At 35.8% G+C, this 21,334-nt stretch overlaps 1 protein-coding gene across 2 annotated transcripts in view; it reads right to left on the bottom strand.

Annotated features, from left to right (window-relative positions):
• The window catches only part of htr1fa (5-hydroxytryptamine (serotonin) receptor 1Fa), a 29,471-nt gene extending 8,340 nt beyond the window's left edge, over positions 1-21,131 (bottom strand). Inside the window, exons 1-2 of one of the 2 annotated variants that reach the window (XM_032567399.1) lie at positions 8,012-8,025; positions 163-169 (exon numbers count right to left, since the gene is read on the bottom strand). The gene's annotated coding sequence lies outside the window, so the exon portion shown is untranslated. Of the gene's footprint in view, positions 1-162; positions 170-8,011; positions 8,026-20,980 lie in introns of those variants that run through there. The other variant, XM_032567398.1, reaches the window with a different exon arrangement.
• Positions 21,132-21,334: the final 203 nt, after the last annotated feature.

The raw sequence follows: 21,334 nt of genomic DNA, 5'->3' as shown, positions 1-21,334 counted from the left end.
AACAAAAAAGTTTTCCTGAAGAATTTGGCATTGTAAGATGAAATGTGTCGCTGCCTTTTTCTGTCTAAGCAGGGCATACATGTGTTTACACATATGAACTACAGTATACACACAAATAAAAGCCATCAGAGAAATAACTGGGATTATTGTCAAATGAAATACCCAGCTTCTGACACTTTGCTACTTTGCCCCCTCTATCCATTTTTGCTCTTACAAGAACAGGAATGTTGCATCTGTCATGTTGAGTAGAAGCTTTGAAACACAGGTTGGCCCAGGCAAGCTGTTGAGCTGCCAAATACCGTTGTGAAAGAGGGGAGCTGTGAAATAGCTGATGACTGTGACTGACAGCTCAGGAGCTTCGCAAAGTAAATGACATGGGAAAACAGCAAATCTCATTTATTTACTAGTCTGTGTTTTTGTTTGTATTTTTCATCCACTGTCATATTTCTTTTTATTTATGTCTATGACAAAGTCTGCTGGTAAGAAAATGAGCTGCACAGAGTATTTTCAAAGATGCTAAAATGCTGCTTTATCTTCTGTAATGAGTGGAACTAAATGTCATACTTTCTGGGTAATGTACCCATATTCTTCACACATTTCAGAGATTCTTTTTTTGTTTGTTTTATTTAGTGGCTGTGATTGTTGTTTTATTTGATTTACACAGAAGTAAATAACCCAGTGCACATATTCAGTTTGAAAAGCCACTATCAGAAAGCTACTATTGCTTTCTGTCCAGAGTTGTATATAGACAGCCAGACATCCAAATGCTGTGTGCTAATGCTCTAGTAATGTTTTTCTAATAGTGTTATTTAGTCTTATATTATGATGCGCAGCTGTTCTGTAAAAATAAAGATTGACCCACCCACAATGCTGGAAAACTGGGGAAACTGAAATGACAAATTACTCAACTATTAAATATCTGACAACTTGTGTGTCAACCACTGAAGGTGTTAGATGAATATATTTAAGTGGTCATTAAACACAAAAGTAATAACACAGTGACATAAGTGACATGCATAAGTAACCGTTTCATATTTCTTCGGTGAGTAATTGTGGAAGTGACACCAAACATATGAATCTGGAAATTGTTAGAAGCTTCAATTCCATGAGGAAATATTTAATTAGCCATAATTAACTCATCAGCCTTTAAAAAAAAATGCAGTGAAAAAATATCAAGCCAGGTGATAACGTGACCTGAGATAACGTTTTAAAGGACGTTATCTGTCCTTTACCCTGTAATAAAAATATATTTTGAACATAGATAAACACAATCTACAACTAATTCGTTATATATTTAGCTACTTATTTACTCGTAAAAACAGTTGTAGCTATGATGAGGTTCATGAAAAATAAAATCTAGACAAGACATTAAATATTCATTATGTTTTCTTACTGGTAAATTTAAACAAGTTTTCATAATTTTAAAAGAGCAAAAGTTTCCTACATGCACATGTCTCAAAAAAGTTTCACTTGTGTTGTCTCTTTCTCATAGAACAGACATAAAATTTCCTGTCCGGACTTCTTTTAGCATCTTGCTGTCTTTCTTTGTGGTTCACATCCTTGGACAGCCAGGCCTTGGCATATTAGGCCTGGCTGTCCAAGGATGTCCAAAATAAGATGAGGACTTATTTTGAAAGTCCTCATCTTACAAACTATTTTCTTTACAGTAGAGTGGCTGATTTCAAATTCTTTGGGGACTTCCCAAACCCATGCCAGACTAATAAGCTTATACACCTTCTGTCTCAAAGGCCTCAGGCAGCTCTTTTGATCTTGTCATGGTTTTAATTCTTTCTTCAGCTGGACAAGCCGCCTTCAAAATGTAGTCTATATGTTTTAATCGCCCACATCCAATCACCTGGTGTGATGTCTTTTTCTATTTGTACTGAAGGTGTCATGTTGGGTTTAACGTTCTTTGCCCACATGCAGAAACACTCACAGAGAGACTGGTGTAAAAGTTCAAGAGGATTTATTTTCCTTATTCACAAAAAACTCAGAACGGGTAGTTGGACTTGGCATCAATAAAGGGTTCCGGGTTCAGCCGCTCACTGAGGGAGAGAGATATGGTGAGTACAGGATCAGCGAATCAACTCCATTGAACTGGTTATGAAGCTCTTACTTGTGGGAGTCGGGGTCCGAACAGAGGAGGAGGAAGGCCAGGCACCAGGAGGTGGGTATGTCCAAAGGCGACAGCTGGGCAGAGAGTCGGAGGGTGGACAGGTTGTGCTTAGACCGCACGGAGAAGTAATGGAGCTGACTGCCAACTGAGAACTGCACCGGTAAGTAACTGGGAAGGTGAAGGTGAGGCTCGGGCTCCCAGTTAGAACTTTCACAGCGCCTCTGGAGGTTTTCTTCCAAAAAGGGATGACTCGAGTTCTCCTGAAGGCTTCCTGGAAAAGGGATCACAAAGGGAGTATTAGATCTCCAAACAACTCGAATACCAACAAGTGTGCTCAGCGAACCAATTCTTGAGGGGCTCAGTGTACCAGTTCAGGCAAACACTCTGGCGAAGATGTGCTGGCAGTCAGCTGCTCATATACTCCACCAGGAGATGGCAATTCCCCACAGGTGCGTCTGGTTAGGACCTGCCGGCACGCCCTCCAAGAACCAGCTGTCATCAGGCGCCCTCTGGTGGATGATCTGAAAAGAACCCACCAGCCTGGTACCTAACAGAAGGCAGGTAATGAATGCAACGTTCATTTTTCCTCACCACCTAAACATTTTTAAAATGTTATTTTACAGAATAGCTCAGGAATGTATTTTTTTGTCAGTTTTCATGGTTTTTCATATTTGAATTTCTCAGCATACTTACATTTCATATTAAATATCTGTGTTCAAATATGTTGGAAAAACCTATAGCCACCAATTGTAAGGTGTCCAATTTTTTTCCATTTATCTGCAAGATACTAGGTAATAAGTTATATTATATGGGTAACTCAGAGTAAGAATCTTAGGAGTGATTGACAGGGTGATGTCATTTGTATTTTGCTGAGAGAGGCAAATAAAATGTTAAGTCAACTTAACAGAAGTCTCTGTTCTCACTTACTGACCTGTGTCCTTCTTTTAAGCTCTACTGTTTCGCTTCATAAACCTACGTTGTTTTTGTGACTGCCTGCGCTCCGTACCTGCTTCATGCTGACAGAAGCACTAGCTGAAAAAATATTTTAGGGAACTGGTTGAAGTATATTTTATTTGGGTTGATGGTTATTACATTGATCACATCAAACAGTTCTTCTACAGAGTGATTGTTGTTATTAAAAGAAAGCAATAAAATAATTACTTGTTTAAATGTTTGTCTTTGCACAACCCTCCCCTCATTCTTGACAAGACCAAATGTACATGGGAGATAGTGAATCAAATTTATATTGCTAGATATATTAATGTGTGTGGCTTAGAGCCTTAAATGCTTGAAATGTGTTTCACTGGACAATGAACCCAATAACATGTAAAACATTTATTTCTTCTTATTGCATTTATTAGTATGCAGCCATCGTACAGCTGATTTATTCAAGTCTCCACACTCAATGCCTCAGACATAAAAGATTTTTTATGGTCAAAGCTCCCTGGAACTTAAGACCATTATTTCCCTTCATTAGTGAGCACTTCCCCCCCCCCCCCCCCCCCCCAAGAGTGATTTTATGCAGGGCTGAAAAAAGTGCATCTAACTCACTTTCTTTATCTGTTTATGTATCTAATTTTCCCAGAATGTCTCATCTGTTAAAGAAAGTTGGAGTAAAATCAAAATAAATCAGTACATAAAGCAAAAAAGGGAAAAAATAACCCTGCAAAATGGCCTTAGGTGAAGAAATATTTACTACCTGTAATGTTACTTTAGGATGTGGAAGTGGATCTGTTATGTGACGCGCCACAAGAAAATTAGGAACAAGTCATCAGAGGAGAAACAGAGAAAAACAAAAGATAAAACCCACCAATTTCTGAAAAAGTAGTGATTTACATAGTTTTTTTTTTTTTTTTTGCACAATATACTAGTTGAAGTCATGAAGAATCCATCCGACTCTTTAAAAAGCAGTTTCGGAAGTTTTTAAACAGTAAACTTTGTGTTTGAATTCAGCCTGTTTACAGAGTAACCAATGTGGCAGCACAGATAACTTTTGCTGTGTGGGTAAATGCTACAAGAGAGGAAAAGAGAATTCTTCTCGTGTTGCTGAAAAACACATGGCTGGAAGGGTCTTAGGTCATTTGGCTAAAAATGTTTCCTCAGTAGCACATTCGACAAAAACAAGAGAAAACAATAGAAGGTGAGAAGATAAGAAATTAACTCACAGAATTTTTTTTTTTTTTCCAGCAACAAAGCTATAATAAATGCAGCTTGAATGTTGGGTTCTGATCAAACACACCTAGTGTTTTGAGTGTCAGGGACATTTTTACTGAGATCAGCTGAGATCCAACTACTGGCAAAGATTAGGTCTCCAGTGAACAGTATTAAAACTGACTGACCTCTGAGCAATGCTTAGGCTGGAAGGCGGACTAAACACGAGACACAGTGATGCAGAGGAGGATGTTCTTAAGCTGTAGTTAGTGAAGATCTGACAATGTGGCTCCTTTCCATAAAGTTACACTACAACCACTAATTGGAAATATTGATTTATTTTTCTTATTTAAATTTCTTTTTTTATTGATGAGTAGTATGTAATATTTTTCATTTTTAAAAAACTCAATCAATTTTTTTATTTTATGTTTTTACTTTTTCTAGAACTCACTACCACTTATGGCTATCTTTACCTTTTATCTGATAAAGCTTAACTTAATCTGCTTTCACAAGTTATTGTGAAGATTTGTGAGTGACAAGCAAAACTGAATCAAAAATTCTGGGAGCTCTCAAAGTGAGGAATGTGAAGCAGTGAAGCCTATATTTAGTAATAAGGAAATTATCTGCAGCCAAGTAAGAGTACGAGTGAATATATATGCGACTGCAGAGTCAAAACTGTCATACTGTATGTTTGGCAACAAGAACAGGTTCCCCAGAGAGAGATATTGCTCTAAAATGTGGAGGGTGGCAAGTATTTAGATGTTTGCAAGATGCAAACATGAGCAACTCTGGCTTTACAATGCTGGATGGTTCTGTGCTGCTAAATTAAAGGCAATTACTGGCATGTTCTTCTGATTCACTGCTGACATCTATCTATATCTATAAGATAGATATAGATATATATACATAAGCTCAATATATATATACGTCATCAGAGTTTTGTGTAAAACAAGTTTTGTGGTCTATTGTGATTTTGTGTCTGCTGAACCTGATTTGCCATTTGGAGGTTGAGTGAGCTTATAGTAAACATTAGATATTGGCACCAGAAGCACTTTGGCTAATTTGCCCATTTTTGGTCACCAGTCTTCACATTATGTAGAGTGGAATCCTGGTCCTTAACCTAGATTGTGTAAAGTAGTGCTAATCACTCAAACACATACAGCAAGCTCAAAATGTTTTCACAAATGTTCAGTGGGCTGGAGGTCTACACTCAGAATAAGACATTACACATTTGTTTTCTTGAACTTTCAACTTATGTGTCCTGCTCAGTGATGTTGTCCTGACATGTTAGCAGTTTCAAGAGTGCTGCATCCCCCTGAAAAACATCTGGAACAATTTTTTTTACTTCTCAGATGCCAGACAATTCTCTCTTTTGGTCCAATTTGCCAGGGGAAAATAAACTAAAACAATATGCAAAACTTGAAATACAGGGGTCTTCTACTCCAGTCCTCAAGGGTTGATGGATGCAACTTTTAGATGTTTCGAATACAGCTAATCAAATGAGAGACCAATCACGTTCTCTATAGTCCTGCTAATGAACTAAATATTTGACTCACTTGTTGAAGCAGAGACACATTTAAAAGCTGCAGGTCACTCTCCCTGCAGTACTGGAGTTGAAGACCCATGTAGAGAGTGCTGAATAGAGTATGGATCTCATAAGGCCCCACTCCTGTCCATTATATAAACTAACATCAACTGATATGTTTTAATGTAGTACGTAGTTAACCAAACATGTCCTCTGTACTGTTTTTTTTTATTTTTTTTATTTTCCGTCATTTGGCTGAAGATGGATATCATATAACACATATTGTAGTCTAGAAATTAATGATTGGAGTAAGTCCCTAAAACAAGAGCTGAGACTTTAACTTTTAACTGTATAAATAGTTAATTTCACTTTTATTTGAGAAAAAAATAAATAAGCCAATCTCTTGAGTGTTGTTTCTCAAAGTTAACCAGTGCAAAACTTCTCTTTACAAAGTAATAGAAAGAGCAGTAATAGTGGCTGGGGATAATACATGTTCTTAGTGCCAAAGCTACAAATCATTAGGGCCCAATCAGCCATAACTCACATGAAATAGTGGGTGGTGAAAGGTTTTGTCACATAAGCTGCCATTTACTTTAAAGCTGTCTGTTTTCTCATGACAACTTCCAAAAATGAGCAAAATGTGTTATCTAAAGACAAATTAATATTTAAAAGTCATAGAGAGAGAGAGGTAACATACTAGTGTAAAAGTCTAAGTGTGTTGTAATGACCTCTTTGGTAGGTTTAACATTTGTAAAATAAATAAATAAATAAAGCTCCATTTTAGATAAACATCAAATATTTAAGATAAGCCAGGTTTGACACTTGACAGCCTTCAGAAATGTACTTTCTTTACAAGTCTTGTGTTCTTCAGATGAAATGACAAGATGAAAGGTCTCATCTTTATCAAAATTTAACTAGTGTATTAATACAACATCAAGCAACACAAACAGAACTGTGGAAATACAAAGACAAATTAAACAAACAAACAAACTTACATACTGATTCTATTTAAACCTGAGGGTATTTAGGTTATTTGGTATTTCAGATTACATTTAAATCAAAAGATGAAATTAGTTAAGAAGAGCATAATGTGTTAGGATTTTTTCACTATTACTGCACAAAAGAAATGGAGGAACACTGAATATGTAAAAGCTTGCGAGCTTTCACAACTCACACTGAGCTGTGACAATACCATTGTCAATATTTTATAAACTGCTTGCACCAAAACAATGAAGAAGAAAACACAAAATAACAAAAATATGCACAAAGGCAGACAAAATAATCCCAAAATTCAGGACTTTACATGTATTGTTGGAAATGCCTCTTTTAGTCTACATACAACTATAACATTTAGGTTTGCGGCGCTGTCCTAAGAGCTAATGCTCATCCAGTATGACACTGTGCCAGAAACATAGCAGATCACACGTCTCACTGCTGGAAACTGATTAATATCTACAACTGCAAGAAGAAAGCAAGACTTAAGTTCAGCAACTTAGAAAATATAAAACATGCTTCATATAACATTGTAAAACAAAGCAATGTCCAAAACTAAGTAGTCTATAGCATTGCATCAGGTGTTAAACACAGTCAAAAAGAATCATTTAAAAAAAAATCATTATTCTTCCTCCCTGAAAAGGTGAATTTCTGGCTTATTATCAAATGGGTGAGTGAGTTTCAAGCTTAACTGTGCTGAAACTCCCAATTTGAGAAGGATATCAAAGTAAGGCCTCCAGAAAAATGGATGTTTTTTTTTTTAAACAAATTAACATACTTTCTTTTTCCTTCATGGTGCACATTTTTACTTAGGGGATTAGGAAATATAGATGTATCAGCAATGGTTACATTCTACTTCTATAACTGAACTTCACCCACTCTTGCTAACAACACCGTTAGTCATAGTCACGTAAGTTAAAATTTATACTATGGAAAGGACTGAATTGAGTAATTATAAATGAATTTGTAAAAAAAACATCTAAGGTAAAGGATGAAATTAGCTACACAGATTGTGTATTTAGTAGTGCTGATCAAATCAACACATTACAATTTATTGAATTTGACTTTGTATAAGTGCATCTCAATAAGTAAAAAAAATATTTAAAAAATATCAAAATTTAACCAGTTCAGCAAGTTTATAATATATTTTGATTACGCACAGACAGATATTTTTCAAGTGTTTCTATTTTTCAGTTTGAGGGTTATGGCACACAGCTAAATAGAACCCGAAACAGAAATGTTACGTTATATGCATCTCACAGTAACGGAGAAGAGTTATGACTTGACAGCTCTCTCTTGACAGTAGACAGTCTCTGACACCTTCCACAAGAAATATGGGCTGCAAAAGTTTATTGCTAAAGAAGCCGGATGTTCACAGAATGCTGTATCCAAGTATATTTATGGAAACATGAGTGGCAGAAATAAGTGGCGGAGAAAGATGTACGAATAACTGGGATAACCAGAGCCTTGAATGTAAAGCATAACCCATTGAAAAGTATGAGGGAGATTGACAGGATGTCGACTGCAGCTGGACTCAGTGTTTCAAGAGTCAGAAGAAACAGACAAACATAAGACACAGTCTACAATGTGTTAAAGGGGGTATAATATATAGTGAAATTTTTAGCCAAATCAAGCAAATATATGTTAACTTCAGTTGTTATGAAAATGTTGCATATGTCAAAATGACTTGAAACAAATGTGACCTTGAATTTGGCCTTTCTCTCCTTAAGAATCTCATATGCTTTCAGCATGTCACCACATCAATGCTCCATCATGCCGTCCATTGATGTCATTCACAACTGTTCTTAGGAAAGTTGTAGGTTGGCAGACTCCAAGGCAGAGCTTAGGGTAGAAAAGTGCCGCATTGTACAATTGTTGACTTTGTAATTTTGTGATTTTGTTATGCAAAGCACCTTGAACCACCTTGCCGGTGAAATGTGCTATACAAGTATTAAGGCACCCCCAAATGGCTGCCATGGGAGATTCCAAAATTTTGTAAACATGAACGAATGCAACACTCAAGGTATGTTTTTGATGAAATAATGACATTAGCAAATTAGAAATTATAAAACACCTACCTGGTGGTACTGTGAGTCTGCTGAGCTTGACTGTATGACTGTAAACAGTATAAAGGCACTGTTGTGATGACATGCTGAGGGCAAAGCATCAATAAGAACATAAGCTTCTTAAGGAGTCAGAGTCCAATTTGAAGGCATCAACTTCCAAAGTCAAATTTCTTTTATATTTGATATATACATCAGTTTTATAACAACCAAAGGTACATACTTACTTGATTATGCTGTGAAATGACATATGTGCCTGGAAAATACATAATACTGCTCTTTAAGATTCACTGCATAACCCAAGGTGCATATGAACTCACAAAGGAGTTTTCATGTCTTTAGTAAATATTCTGAAAAGTTGTTAATGTTCCAAATCGATGGATAGATTTTAGTAAGTTTGAGCTAATCATAAAGGGCTTATAGTGTTTTATTTACGCCAAAGGCTTTGGAAAAATAATAACGCAGACATAACAGACACAAGTTGTTATGATCTGAGAAAGCAGCTCTATCAAATGAAGCATTTCTTGTTCTCCTAAATTTTACACATGGTTCTAGCTTTATATTTGTGGGAATCCTAATGCAGCGTAACAAACCTAGGATCAATGTATGCTCACTTAATGGTAATGTATTTTGCAAAACTCAAAATATTTAAATGTTTAACTTATCATGGTGTGGCAATAGTTTTAAGTTACATTTATTGGAAATGGTTTCTTCAGGCCACAGCAATCTCCAAATGGATAGGCTATTTTCTAAAGTGGATAGGAGGATCTTCTGTCCCAATGGAGATAGGACGACATATAGGGCATTGATTGATTGCTGCAGTTTTTTCTGTCACAACACTCAGTATTAACAAGGCAGCACACGTAAATTCAAATCATTTAAATAAAAAGAAATTGAACACAAGAAGGGCAGCCCTTTATTCAGCTTTCTTTCGGAGCTAAGCAATTCTTTGCAGTGGCCATATTTATGTTTATTCATACCACATTTAGAGCACAGAAAGTTGTTCTTATGTAATACAATTTGACAGTAAATAATGTCTACATGCAATGCTAAATCATGATGAAAATCAAGGAAGCGCTCATCAAAAATGTTTGTGGCAAAAAGATTAGATTAGACTGGCCAGACATATGCCGAAAAGGGCCGCTTAATAGTTGCTTCCTGGAAATATATTCAATCTAACTTTGCATGGTTAAAAAAGTAATTTATTAAAATATCTAACTTCTTTTGTCAGTAAACAAGTTCATAAAATGTTGCAATATGAAGGGGCTTATTAGAGCACAGGGTTGTTCACAGCCAAATTGTATCTGATGATGATTTTTTAAAATTATTTTTAAACCTGGATCAAACTCAGATTGTCTCTTCAAATTCCTTACACTTTTTACTCTCTGGTTGTCTGCTGACATTACTGTTGGATCAAAAAAAAATAGGCTCACTTTATTCAAGAGCACAGAGCTGCAAATTCTACCAGTGACCATGTTCACATGAACATCAGTTTCTTTATTGAAAACAATCTTTAACATCATTAAATATTGACATTAAATATTTAATGATGTTAAATATGATGTTAAAAGATTTAAACTGATTTGGAGTTTAAATCAGTAATCAGTTGCTCCCACAATATGTCCACCAGTCATGTTTATGCACATACAAGTTCTTTTTTTTCTATCAAAATGTGGGTCATTACTCGGGTTTCTTCATTACCCCACAAGTCAGTTTCCTTTTTGAGTGCAAATGTCCAGTTTTGTATAAGATCAGTGACATGAGCAATTAAGAGCAACCTACTTTCTGAAAATGAGAGCATCTCTAAACTGAAGGCAGAAGTTCAACACTATGCAAAACTTTAATAGAAAGATACAGAGTTGAAAAACTCAAACTTAAATGTCAATAAAGTAAACAGAGGGTGATATTTTTCTAAGTTCAACACTATGCAAAACTTTAATAGAAAGATACAGAGTTGAAAAACTCAAACTTAAATGTCAATAAAGTAAACAGAGGGTGATATTTTTCTAAGTGTTTGCTTATTTTATTGATTAGCCCATGGCTTAAGGGTAATGAAAACCCCAAACTCAGTTTCTCATAAAATTACATTGCATCAGACAAATATAAAAATAGTTTTGCTTTGGACTTGAGAGAGCCCAATTAGTCAACAATAGAAGATGTCCTCAAATCATCACTGAATGTGGAAACGTCTGACTGGTCCTCAAACAATATGGATTTTATGGTTCACTGCTCGTCCTCTAGAAACGGAAACCTTGATGCTCTGATTTTTTCTCTTTAGCCCAAGTAACATACTTTTCACATCTTTGATTCAACAGTGACTTATACACCAATACATTTTTGCATGGTAACTCTTGAGGCATTTACTCTTCCCATAGTCCATCCCTTGTGAATTTCCAGCAAACTTTTGAATGTTTTTTGTTTCACAATCCTCTCAAGTCTGTGGTTTTTCCTGTTGCTTGCGCACCTTTTCCCCCATTATTTTCCTTCCATTCAATTTTCCATTAATGTACTTGCGTAACGCACTGTGTGATAGTGTCTTTAGCAATGACCTTTTGTGGCTCACTCTCAATTTGGAGAGTGTCAACGACTGTTGGCTGGATAGCAGTTTTACCCGTAGGCTTTAACATGATTGAAGTACCGGAATAAATGTTTTCCTGTGATACTCTAATTTATTGAGATGTAACTATAAGATTTAAAACACGACCTTTGCAAAAATACCAAAATAGCACTCTTAAAATGTGCCTTCAGGTTGCTTTAATCCAAGGAGTTGGCTAATATAAACATCTGAGTGTTTATCAGCCTCACTTCAATTCTAAGACCTGAGGGAGAAAATTTCCACCCAGTCTTTTTCTAACGTGAATTATTAACATATCACTAACATGCAAATTATTATTTTTGCAGAATTCCAGTGTTTTCTCACTGTGGGAACTTATAGTGCTCATGTTCACACATACTGCATAGCTGAAATGTACACTATATACAAATTCTGATGCAACGTTATCATGCCTACATCCACAACCCTCCCACACACACAAAGGCAAAAACTTTGAAAAGCAGCTAGAATAGGTCAGGGGGTCAGGGTGATTTCTCAAAGGATTAAATTATTTTTCTATTTTAAATATAAAATGGTCAGCCGTAACAATTTGACTTCTCACAGGTAAAAAATATGATAATGTCAATTTATTAAAATCTTCCTAGGATTTGCATGGAGGATAGCCACTAGGCCAAATGCATTTGGTGATAAATCATACATTCTATGTGCTCACAGCAAGTAAAAGAGTATTTCACCAGCTGCTGTCATGATAACATCTTCGCCCATCTTACTCAGCTTCAACAAAAAACAAAACAAAAAAACAATGCATGGCTTTATTTCTCATTTTTAAACATTCATAGTTTGTTGAGCAGACTTGTCCTTAGTGAACTATGAAGAAAAGAGAATTTACTGACATCCTCTGCTAAAATTAACACTTAATGAAATTACTGGGAGAGGAAATTAATACACCTTTTAACTGGATGTGGTCTTGACCTAAACCTAAGAAAAAACACTGGGAAATTTGTATTCAGACGTTGTGCCTTTTTAACTGAACAACATGGATAATCATTTTATAGTATGTTGGACTTACAGTACCTGAAATTCATGACTGGACTAAATGTCTATCCATTTCTTTCCATTCTGAAATGCACTAATCAGATTAGATAAGATTTTTCTCCTCCTCTCCTCAGAATTTAAGCATTCAGGTTTTTGTATCTGCAGACAAAAGAACAGCTTACACAGCTATCAATTCAAATGTGATAAAACTTGCTCAAAAATAACAAATATATATTTATATTGTCTTTAAAACCCAGGATGAATATTTAAGAAGGATAACACAAAAAGTCTGAGTTTACTAATCAAAGCTATACAGGAAAAAAAAAACTACAGCTGTCAGCTTACTAAACAGCTGATTAGTAAGCTGTTTTCAACAAAAAATAAAACATTTGACTCAAAATTACTATTGTGCTAATTCCATACCACCCATGCCTAGTCACAAATGTAGTCGCTGAAGGGTAGCATCATCTCAGATCACCACCAATGCAGACACTAATACTAATTAATTGCTCCTTTGAAACATTCAGTTTCAAAGGAATTGAATGGTTCAAATTCAGAGGATGTGCATATGCATGCAGATTTCTTGATCTAATATTTTGCTGCTATAAAAATGTTCTTATTTATATATATTTACAAAGAATTTGTAAAGTATTTAGGAACAACTTCTCTCCATGATTTATGTCTGCAAAAGCAGGCATGGTAATGTAGATATAGAAACTCGGCTAACCCTGCTATTTTGCAAACAGTGTTGACAGTTGGTTAAAATATTACATGATAAATATGTCTTGGCTGCTAACAAGAGCAGTTCTGTATTTATACGGCATCATTCCTTTGCCATCTGCAAAACTCTGATGTATTTTCTCAAAAATAGATCAACAGCAGAGCCAAACTGAGATTACACAGTAGTCCATGGAGGCCAAAAGCAACTATAATTTCACATAAATGTTAGAATATTATTCAAGTTTGCTGCACCTTTTGAATGATAGGCAAACTGATTTCAATTGGTTTGAATCTATGTTGTAATGATGGCATAGGGAAGAAAAAAACAATCACAGGTAAAAAAAGCTATCTTGAGAAATTAGATGCAGGGTAGTGAACATCATTTAATTCATTTAATAGAATTGAGAATTATGCATCTCTGAAACTCAAACTACAAAAAAATACATCTCATAAGAAAGATGTTACTGTCAAAAACATCATCTATAAAAAGCTTCAAGTGTAAATTTCTGCTTTGCTTTAAATGTTTACTGAGACTTGCAATTTCCACGCCACTAATGTCTGTGTTTTTCACATCTCGGAATATTTCCATTCATCAAGTTTATTATTTTCAATCAGTATGAGAAAAATGTAACAGCCTTATTTCAATTAACTGCTGGACTTTGCCTGGGAAGGGGAGAGGTATTACTACATTATTCTCTGTATAGATAGTAAAAGTCAGTCACGTTCTCATTATTAAAGGGGCTTCAAACAGCTGGAATAGTATGATGGGAAAAAGTTAATCTGTTTTGAAACTGTTACTTTATGTACATTGAAAGTGTACGTATACAGTAAATTACCCACTTTATGCTAAACTGCAATGTAAAGTTAATAATCTTAGATAGCCGAAAAATATGTAGACTACATCATATAAATGGCAAGTTTTATTGAGAAAAATATCTTCTGCACTAATATAATTTATAAATGTAACATTGCAAAGAATAATACTGTTGGCTAGGCAATTTTTGCAAATCAAATCATCCTTATTATTCCCAAATGATGAAAACTGAATCATCTTCTATAGCATCAGTTAGGAAATTTTAATCTTACACAAAAGAGCATTCTCAGAGAAAGTTTAGGAACTGGGTTCAAACATTTATATTTGACAAATTTGAAAGATTTCAGCTCTCCTAGTGGCTCATAAATGTGAGCTAGATATTTAACATTGCCCACCGTGTATAAGCAGACAGGATAGCTGTATAGGCATACAGTCACTGCTTTACTCTGTTCTCCACTCTCAAAACATGAAGTGGTAAATATGGCTTTATGACCATTAAATAACAAAGTACTGGACATTCTATCTACACTCATTGTAATGGACATTAAAAGCTGCAGGTGCTACTACAGGGGCTTTAAGCTTTTGTTCCATTAGAAGTCAATTTCATAAAAGATGCCATGGGGGAAGACCATCTCTTAAGGCTTCGGATAAGGTCCACTTTATAGTATTATATGATTTATGACCTCTTCAAACCTGCCACCTTAGCGCCTAAAGGTTATTCACAATAAGAAGTTCACCTTTACCGAATCAGTTATTGTGTACTCTCCTGAATTGATTTCTACTACTCATGCGACCTGACAAATTACATGCACCCCCAACCTGCCTCTTCTTCTACTGCTGGTGTAATTCCCTCATCAGCACACAGACACACAAACGCAACGGATGGCTGATGTGGTTGTGCTGCTGTTTTTAGTCTGGTGTTAAAGAGCCTTCAAAGGTCTTCAAATCCCAATGATGAAACAAGAATAACTGTCTAGCATGTGGTTTCATTTGGCAGCTAGCCTTAATTTGAATTCTCATCTCCCATGGAATGGTGACAATTAATTAAATGCTAATTCCTCAAAGTTCTGGACTTTTTTCCATAATAGACAGCGCTAAAAAAAACAAACCTCAAAATACATGTTTTCAGTGTCTGCCATCAAGAGATAAATATGGTGCAATTATGCCATAATTGTAAATGTGAGTTTATTTATAAAGGGCATTTAAAACTAAGCAAGTTGGACCAATGGCAAGATATGCTCACTAAAACAATAAAATAAGATAAATAACTGAAAGTAAAGCAATCTAAAAATAATTTTAAAAAATAAAGAAAAAATTCTTATTTAAAACAGAACAAACATGACTAAAGGGTAGTTCTATAAAAAGGGTGCACCCACTGCAAAAGTCAGCTACTGTTAATGTTTGGTTTATGGGACATCTGGTTAGTAGACCCGAGTGCTGTTGTTGTAGCATAGTGGTGTAAAAGTTCCTAATAAGCAAGGACAACCCATGTGGCATTGTAAACATTCAACAAGATAATTAAATTCATCTAGTAATGAACATGAAGCCAATGGATGGAGGCCAGATCTGGTGTTATACGTTCATGGGTTCCTGCTCCTGTCATTAGTCAGGGTAGTGGCGTTCCACTGCATCAAAAGAAATAAACTGAGATATTCCTGGCATCAGATCAGGATGCCTCCAGGGAACCTAGCTTTGGAGGTCTTCCAGGTGCATCTCATTGGAAGGACCCCACAGGGTAGCCCTAGAAATGACTGAATGGACTGTAACTCCCTTGTATTGGGAACCATTAGACTCTCTCTGGACATAAATTTTAATGTTAGAAGCTGAAAAGTTTAGAACCACTGGGATAAATGACGTGATAGGTCCATCACAGGATACATCTTAATGAATAAGGTTAACACAGTCCTGAAACCAGGAAACACACATTTATGCAAAGTTTAGTTTTGCTGGAGTACAACCTTTCACTACAGAATAAACAAGAAAACGTGATGAATGTGTGTGATAAAATGTTTTTCTTTATATTTAAAAAAAGATTGAATAGCGTCTCTCCTACACCCTCACTTTGACTCATCTGGTGTATTTTCTTTGCCAGCTTTCTTTCAGTGATTCATCTCTTAAAGTCAGTAAAATATTCTGTGAAATAAGTAAAAATAACCAACATCATCTAAACAATTTGACCAATGGCTTTTTGAAGAGAACAGTTTCCCATCTAAAATTCTTAACTTTTAGTTCTTTTTTTATAAGCATTTAAATCTAAGTTACAAATTCAGATTTTGTATGCTTTCATCATTTCTTTTAAAATGTATATGGATGAATTACTCAAACTGAAAGCTATTGTGAATGTTTGACGTGTTTCTCCCATTGCGATAACACCATTCTGTTTTGGTGTAATCCTTTTAGTTTCTGTCTCACAAGACATTTACTGTACAAAAGAGACATGAATCATTCCTCATTACAACCAAAGTATATTTTGCCACACTTCCATAATACTTTGAAGTCCTTCAATAAGCTTTTCATCTTAAATTTTGGATTTGTAGCCTAAATTTCCACCTCGATTTGTAATAATTACTTTATTTAAATATGATAGCTTAAGACAAAGTGACTGGTTAAAAGAAGGAAAAAAGAAAGAAACAAATCAACAAAGAAAAGTAAAAAAAGAAAGAACAAGTAGTAAGAAAATAAGAAAGCCTACATAGTACCTAAAAGTGTTTCATGCTTCACTTTGTCAATCAATTCTATGACTCAGCTAATAGCTCATTGGAATCTCCATGTTTGTGCAGAATGTGATCAATCTGATGCTTCTTAATCTTTAAAATATTTTTGTAGGCAACCAATTAAATTTATGCACTATTTGGTAGACTCTTGGCTACAAGGCCATGAAATGCAAATATTTACTTTTAAGTAAGTTGTCTGTTATGTGGTTACTCAGCACAGGTTCAGTCTTTGTGTTGAGTTTTCTTTTATGCCTGCATTAGTCACAGGTCAGAGTTAAACATCATCTTTAAAAAAAGTTGTGTAAGGGCTATTAAAGTGAGAAAGAAATCTGTTCATTCTCAAAAGAAAACTAAAAGCGAGGTAGTTATTGCTTATTAACCACATGCAACTATATAAAAAAGTCTTAGTCCTATGATGGAAGTTAAAAGTGGTTGTAAGACTCCTGTCCTTCTATGTGAGGTAGAATGGATAAGAGTACAAATTCCATCCTCTCCTGCTTATCAGAGTTCAGGTCACAAAGGTTCCAGACCAAAAACCAAGACATGCAATGCCACTCCAACTCATTCAGAGAAATCCCAAGGCATTGAGAGTTCCAGGGATTTATAGCTGTTCCAGTAATTTCTAGAACTGCCCTGTGGTCTCCTTCCAGTGGGATGTGCATGGAAGATTTCCAAACGTAGGTGCCCAGGAGGCATCCTGATGTGATGCCAGAAACACCTCTTATTTTTCTTGATGTGGAGGAGTTAAAAATGTATTCTACTCCAAGGGTGACTTTGGCCACCTTACAGCAATAATATTACATATGTTTGCCTTAAAATGTTTGTAAGCTAGTTTGTTTTTCACCAGGGAGTGCAACTTCAAGCCACCCATATGCTTAAAATCAACTTATCTTCTGTCTCCCTCTGCCTTAAAATTTATTTTAAGTTTTAATTACAAAACGGTTTGTGTGATGGTAATACCATCTATACTTACATTTTGAAAGTATGCTGCAGTGTTGTGCAAAGAATCGAAAGAAACACATTCAACAATTCTATTTGTGCTTGATGCAGTATGTAAATGCTTTAGGGAAAAGAAGAGAGAAATTACAGCTATTCCATTGACAAATGGTTTCATATCAGTCTAAATGAGTTACACTGAATCAACTGCACTGATTGTTTGCTGCAATGAGGCCTCAGACAGGACTTTGTCCTTGGTTTGACTCTGCTTCTCATCATTGGTGTCCATTATTTTTGTTTCTAACATAACTACTTCAGTGTAATTAAAAATCTGCAGTGAATTTATGTACATTGCCATATAGAGTTCGACAACCTTCAATATTTAAAATGATCAAGCAAGAGGGTCCTTAAAGTACTATGGTAACATAGCTTCCTACAATTAAGTGTAGCGTGGAAATATTTTCGACACCTTTTAAAACCTCCTGAATAAAACCCAGTGTCACCACTTGCCTTCAGAGGTCAGCTGATTCTAATTGAATTCCGGGATAAACACAGCTTTTCTGTGAAGGCTTAAGAGATTTATAAGAAAATGTTAGTGAAGAAACAGTCTCATAAAGACAAATTGTTTGGTGACACCTGTTTGGTGTTTCAAGTAGGGTTTTGAACCTCTCACACAGAACTGTTCAGCCAAAACTATGGTATAACTACAGACTAGGGGTGCACCGATTGCAGTTTTCTTACCGATCTTTTAAAAAGCCTAACTTTCCGATTTTGACCAATACCATTTTTTTGTCTGAAATGTTGCTGAATTGGCAACAACAGGGTGACTGTTGTTAACTGAAAAAGTTAATATATGACCTGGTCAGCCGGTTTGTCATTCAAACCTCTCTCATGGGAGAAAAGAAAAGCACAGTGGTTGATCTTTAGACCTTTGCCGATAACGTCGGTGGATAAGATCGGCTTCACATGTAAAAATCGTCAGTTCACCGATCTTGCAAAATTAAGGAAATTGGCACCGATAAATTGACTGACCGATAAATCGGTGCACCCCTACTACAGAGCCACCATATTATGACAGTCTAACTAAACATAAATTCCAAGAAAGAAGCACATTACTCAGACAAGCAGCTAAGAGGCTAACATTAGCACTGATGCTAACATTAGCATCATTAGCCATAAAAGAGTGGTAAGAAGAAAGCCATTTTTTAAAGGTCAATTCAAAGTTTGCCAAGCAAATGTGGTAGAAGCAATAAAAACAAAAAGGAGTTTGTTCAGTCAGATGAAACAAAACGTGGACATGTTGTTCTTCATGCAAAGTACTATGTGAGATGATAAAATATGAATGCATATAACTTTAACACAGCAACTTTGAACATGGTGGCAGCTTAATTACGGGTGATTTTTTTATTTTATTTTCCGGGGACAGAAACGCTGGGCAGAGCTGATGGGATAGAGTTTTTTTTTTACCCCCTCAGGGGGTCTTTTGTAGGCTCTAGTGTCCCTTATATGAAAGTAGGCTGACAGGAAAGGGGGAAGACATGCGGCAAATATTGTCGGGTCCGGGAGTCGAACCCGTGACGGCGACTCAAGGCCTCCAAACATGGGCCGCGCTATCCCCTACGCCACCACGGCACGCCCAATGGGAAAGCGTTAAATACATGGTAAATCTAGAGAAAGAGCTGCAAAAGCCTTGAAGCTGTGGCAGAAGTTGTCATACAGCCAAATCTGCATTGAAATACTGTAGTTCAAATACAGCTGTGAAAATGTGTTAGAACAGTCCCATAAAGATTCAGACCTAAATACAATTAAAAATTTGCACTAGTGTTCAGAGATGCTCTCCATTAAATCAGATTGAGCTTTAGCCATTTTGCAAGAACAAATTTCTTAGATGTGAAAAGCTGGGAGTGACATACCACTAAAGATTTGCAGGTGAAATTGACAGAATGACTGCTAAGTGTTGACACAGGAGGGATGAACAGAAATTCATGCCACACTTTTCAGAATTTGTCATCAACTTGGTCAACCAACTACATTTTCTGTCCACTTCCACATTGTACTCTACTTTGAGCTGGTGTTCCACATAACACTGATATTTTTTGTTATAATGCAACAAGTTATGAAAAGGTTTGGGGGTATTTTAACTTCTGCATGGCACTGAACACCCCTGTCTATGCAGCCATAAAATAACATTTTATAGCTATTTTTTATTATTATTTGTACAACCTGTTCTATCACAGTAATTTTCTCACTACAAAGTACAGTAGCTCCCAGATGCAATTGTTTTACATTGTTTTACATTTACATTACATCAGACACATTTGAAAGAAACTAAAATTGAGTTTTTTGTTTTTCTTTAGTTATTAAAAAAAATCTCCAACATCAAATTTCTGTTTTGGTGACTGGGTGGGGTGCACATCCACAATGCTAAGCACACAGATCCTCACAATTATGCAACAAAGCTTTCAAGTCTCTCAGCCCGTTGATTCCTCTGCTATCTCTATCGTACCATCCAATTCCGGCAGTAAATGAATCCTTCACTAACACTGCAGCACATACAATTCTTTCACATGCAAACCTCTACCTATTCTATCACATGCACTCTCCTACATGCCAAAGTTAATGCAGCGTGTGGAGCTGATCTCTTAGGGGTTGTTCCTGAAAAAAAGTGAACCTTCTGTTTCTCAAAGAAGCCAAACATTGCAGCTAAATGGATTCTCTCATGAATTCCAGAAAGTATTTGAAGGATGTGGTGCTATAAAAGTCTCCATCAGATGGGAGTCTTATTATGAGCAGATATTGGATCCATACAGCAACACATTCATTACAACCTTTCCCTTCCAATCAAACCCTCAGAACAAGAAAGACCTTTTCCATCTTAATTAAATCTGAGGGAGTCAATCAGTGAACGCCATACCTGCAAAAGGTATGTTTATTTATTTGGTCTCTTGCATAATTAACGCCAGCCTTCAATTATGTTGTGTGCTACGATCAATACTTTTGATTTGAGAGGAAAAAATAGGAAAAACTTAAATTAAATATATGTTGGCACAAATGTAAGGGTATGTGAACCAGAGGTCTTCGAAATTCGCCAAGATGATACTTTATTAAACTGCATGGGAGACAATACTTATGATTTATTAAGAAAATGTTAAGAAAATATTGTTGAGTGTAAATTTAGTGCATGAATGTGAGTAGAAAAATAGAAACACAGCATCTTTATCACTTGAGCCAAATACACACCTATATTATCAAACCTGTCTATGTCCAGAAAGTACTTCTTAAATTCGCTTCCTTAATTAATCAAAATACGCACCAGCCTGTGTCCCATTGTGCGCAGAACTTGCCAGAAATTAACTTACCCGGCTTCCGAAGCAGAAATGAAATGGCCGAGGAAAACCATCCGGCGCGAAAAGCACATTAGATTCCACATTAATGTTCATTCACAGCTTCCCGACGTTCACGCCGACACCCAGTTAGTGAGCCGACAGAGGAGCGCGCTCAGGCGAGAGCGAGCCTCTTGGCCACAGACAGCTAGCGGAGAGAGGTGCGTCAGTGGAGAGGAGGTGTGAAGACAATATATTAGCAACAGCAACAAAGTACAATAATAATAATAATAATAATAATAATAATAATAATAATAATAATAATAATAATAAAAAATAAATAAATAATAATAATAATAATAAGAAGAAGTATTATAACTTAATTTATAA

The sequence above is a fragment of the Xiphophorus hellerii genome, chromosome 7 (assembly GCF_003331165.1).
Source record: "Xiphophorus hellerii strain 12219 chromosome 7, Xiphophorus_hellerii-4.1, whole genome shotgun sequence".
NCBI lineage: Eukaryota > Metazoa > Chordata > Actinopteri > Cyprinodontiformes > Poeciliidae > Xiphophorus > Xiphophorus hellerii.
This window is presented reverse-complemented; position numbering and strand designations above follow the sequence as displayed.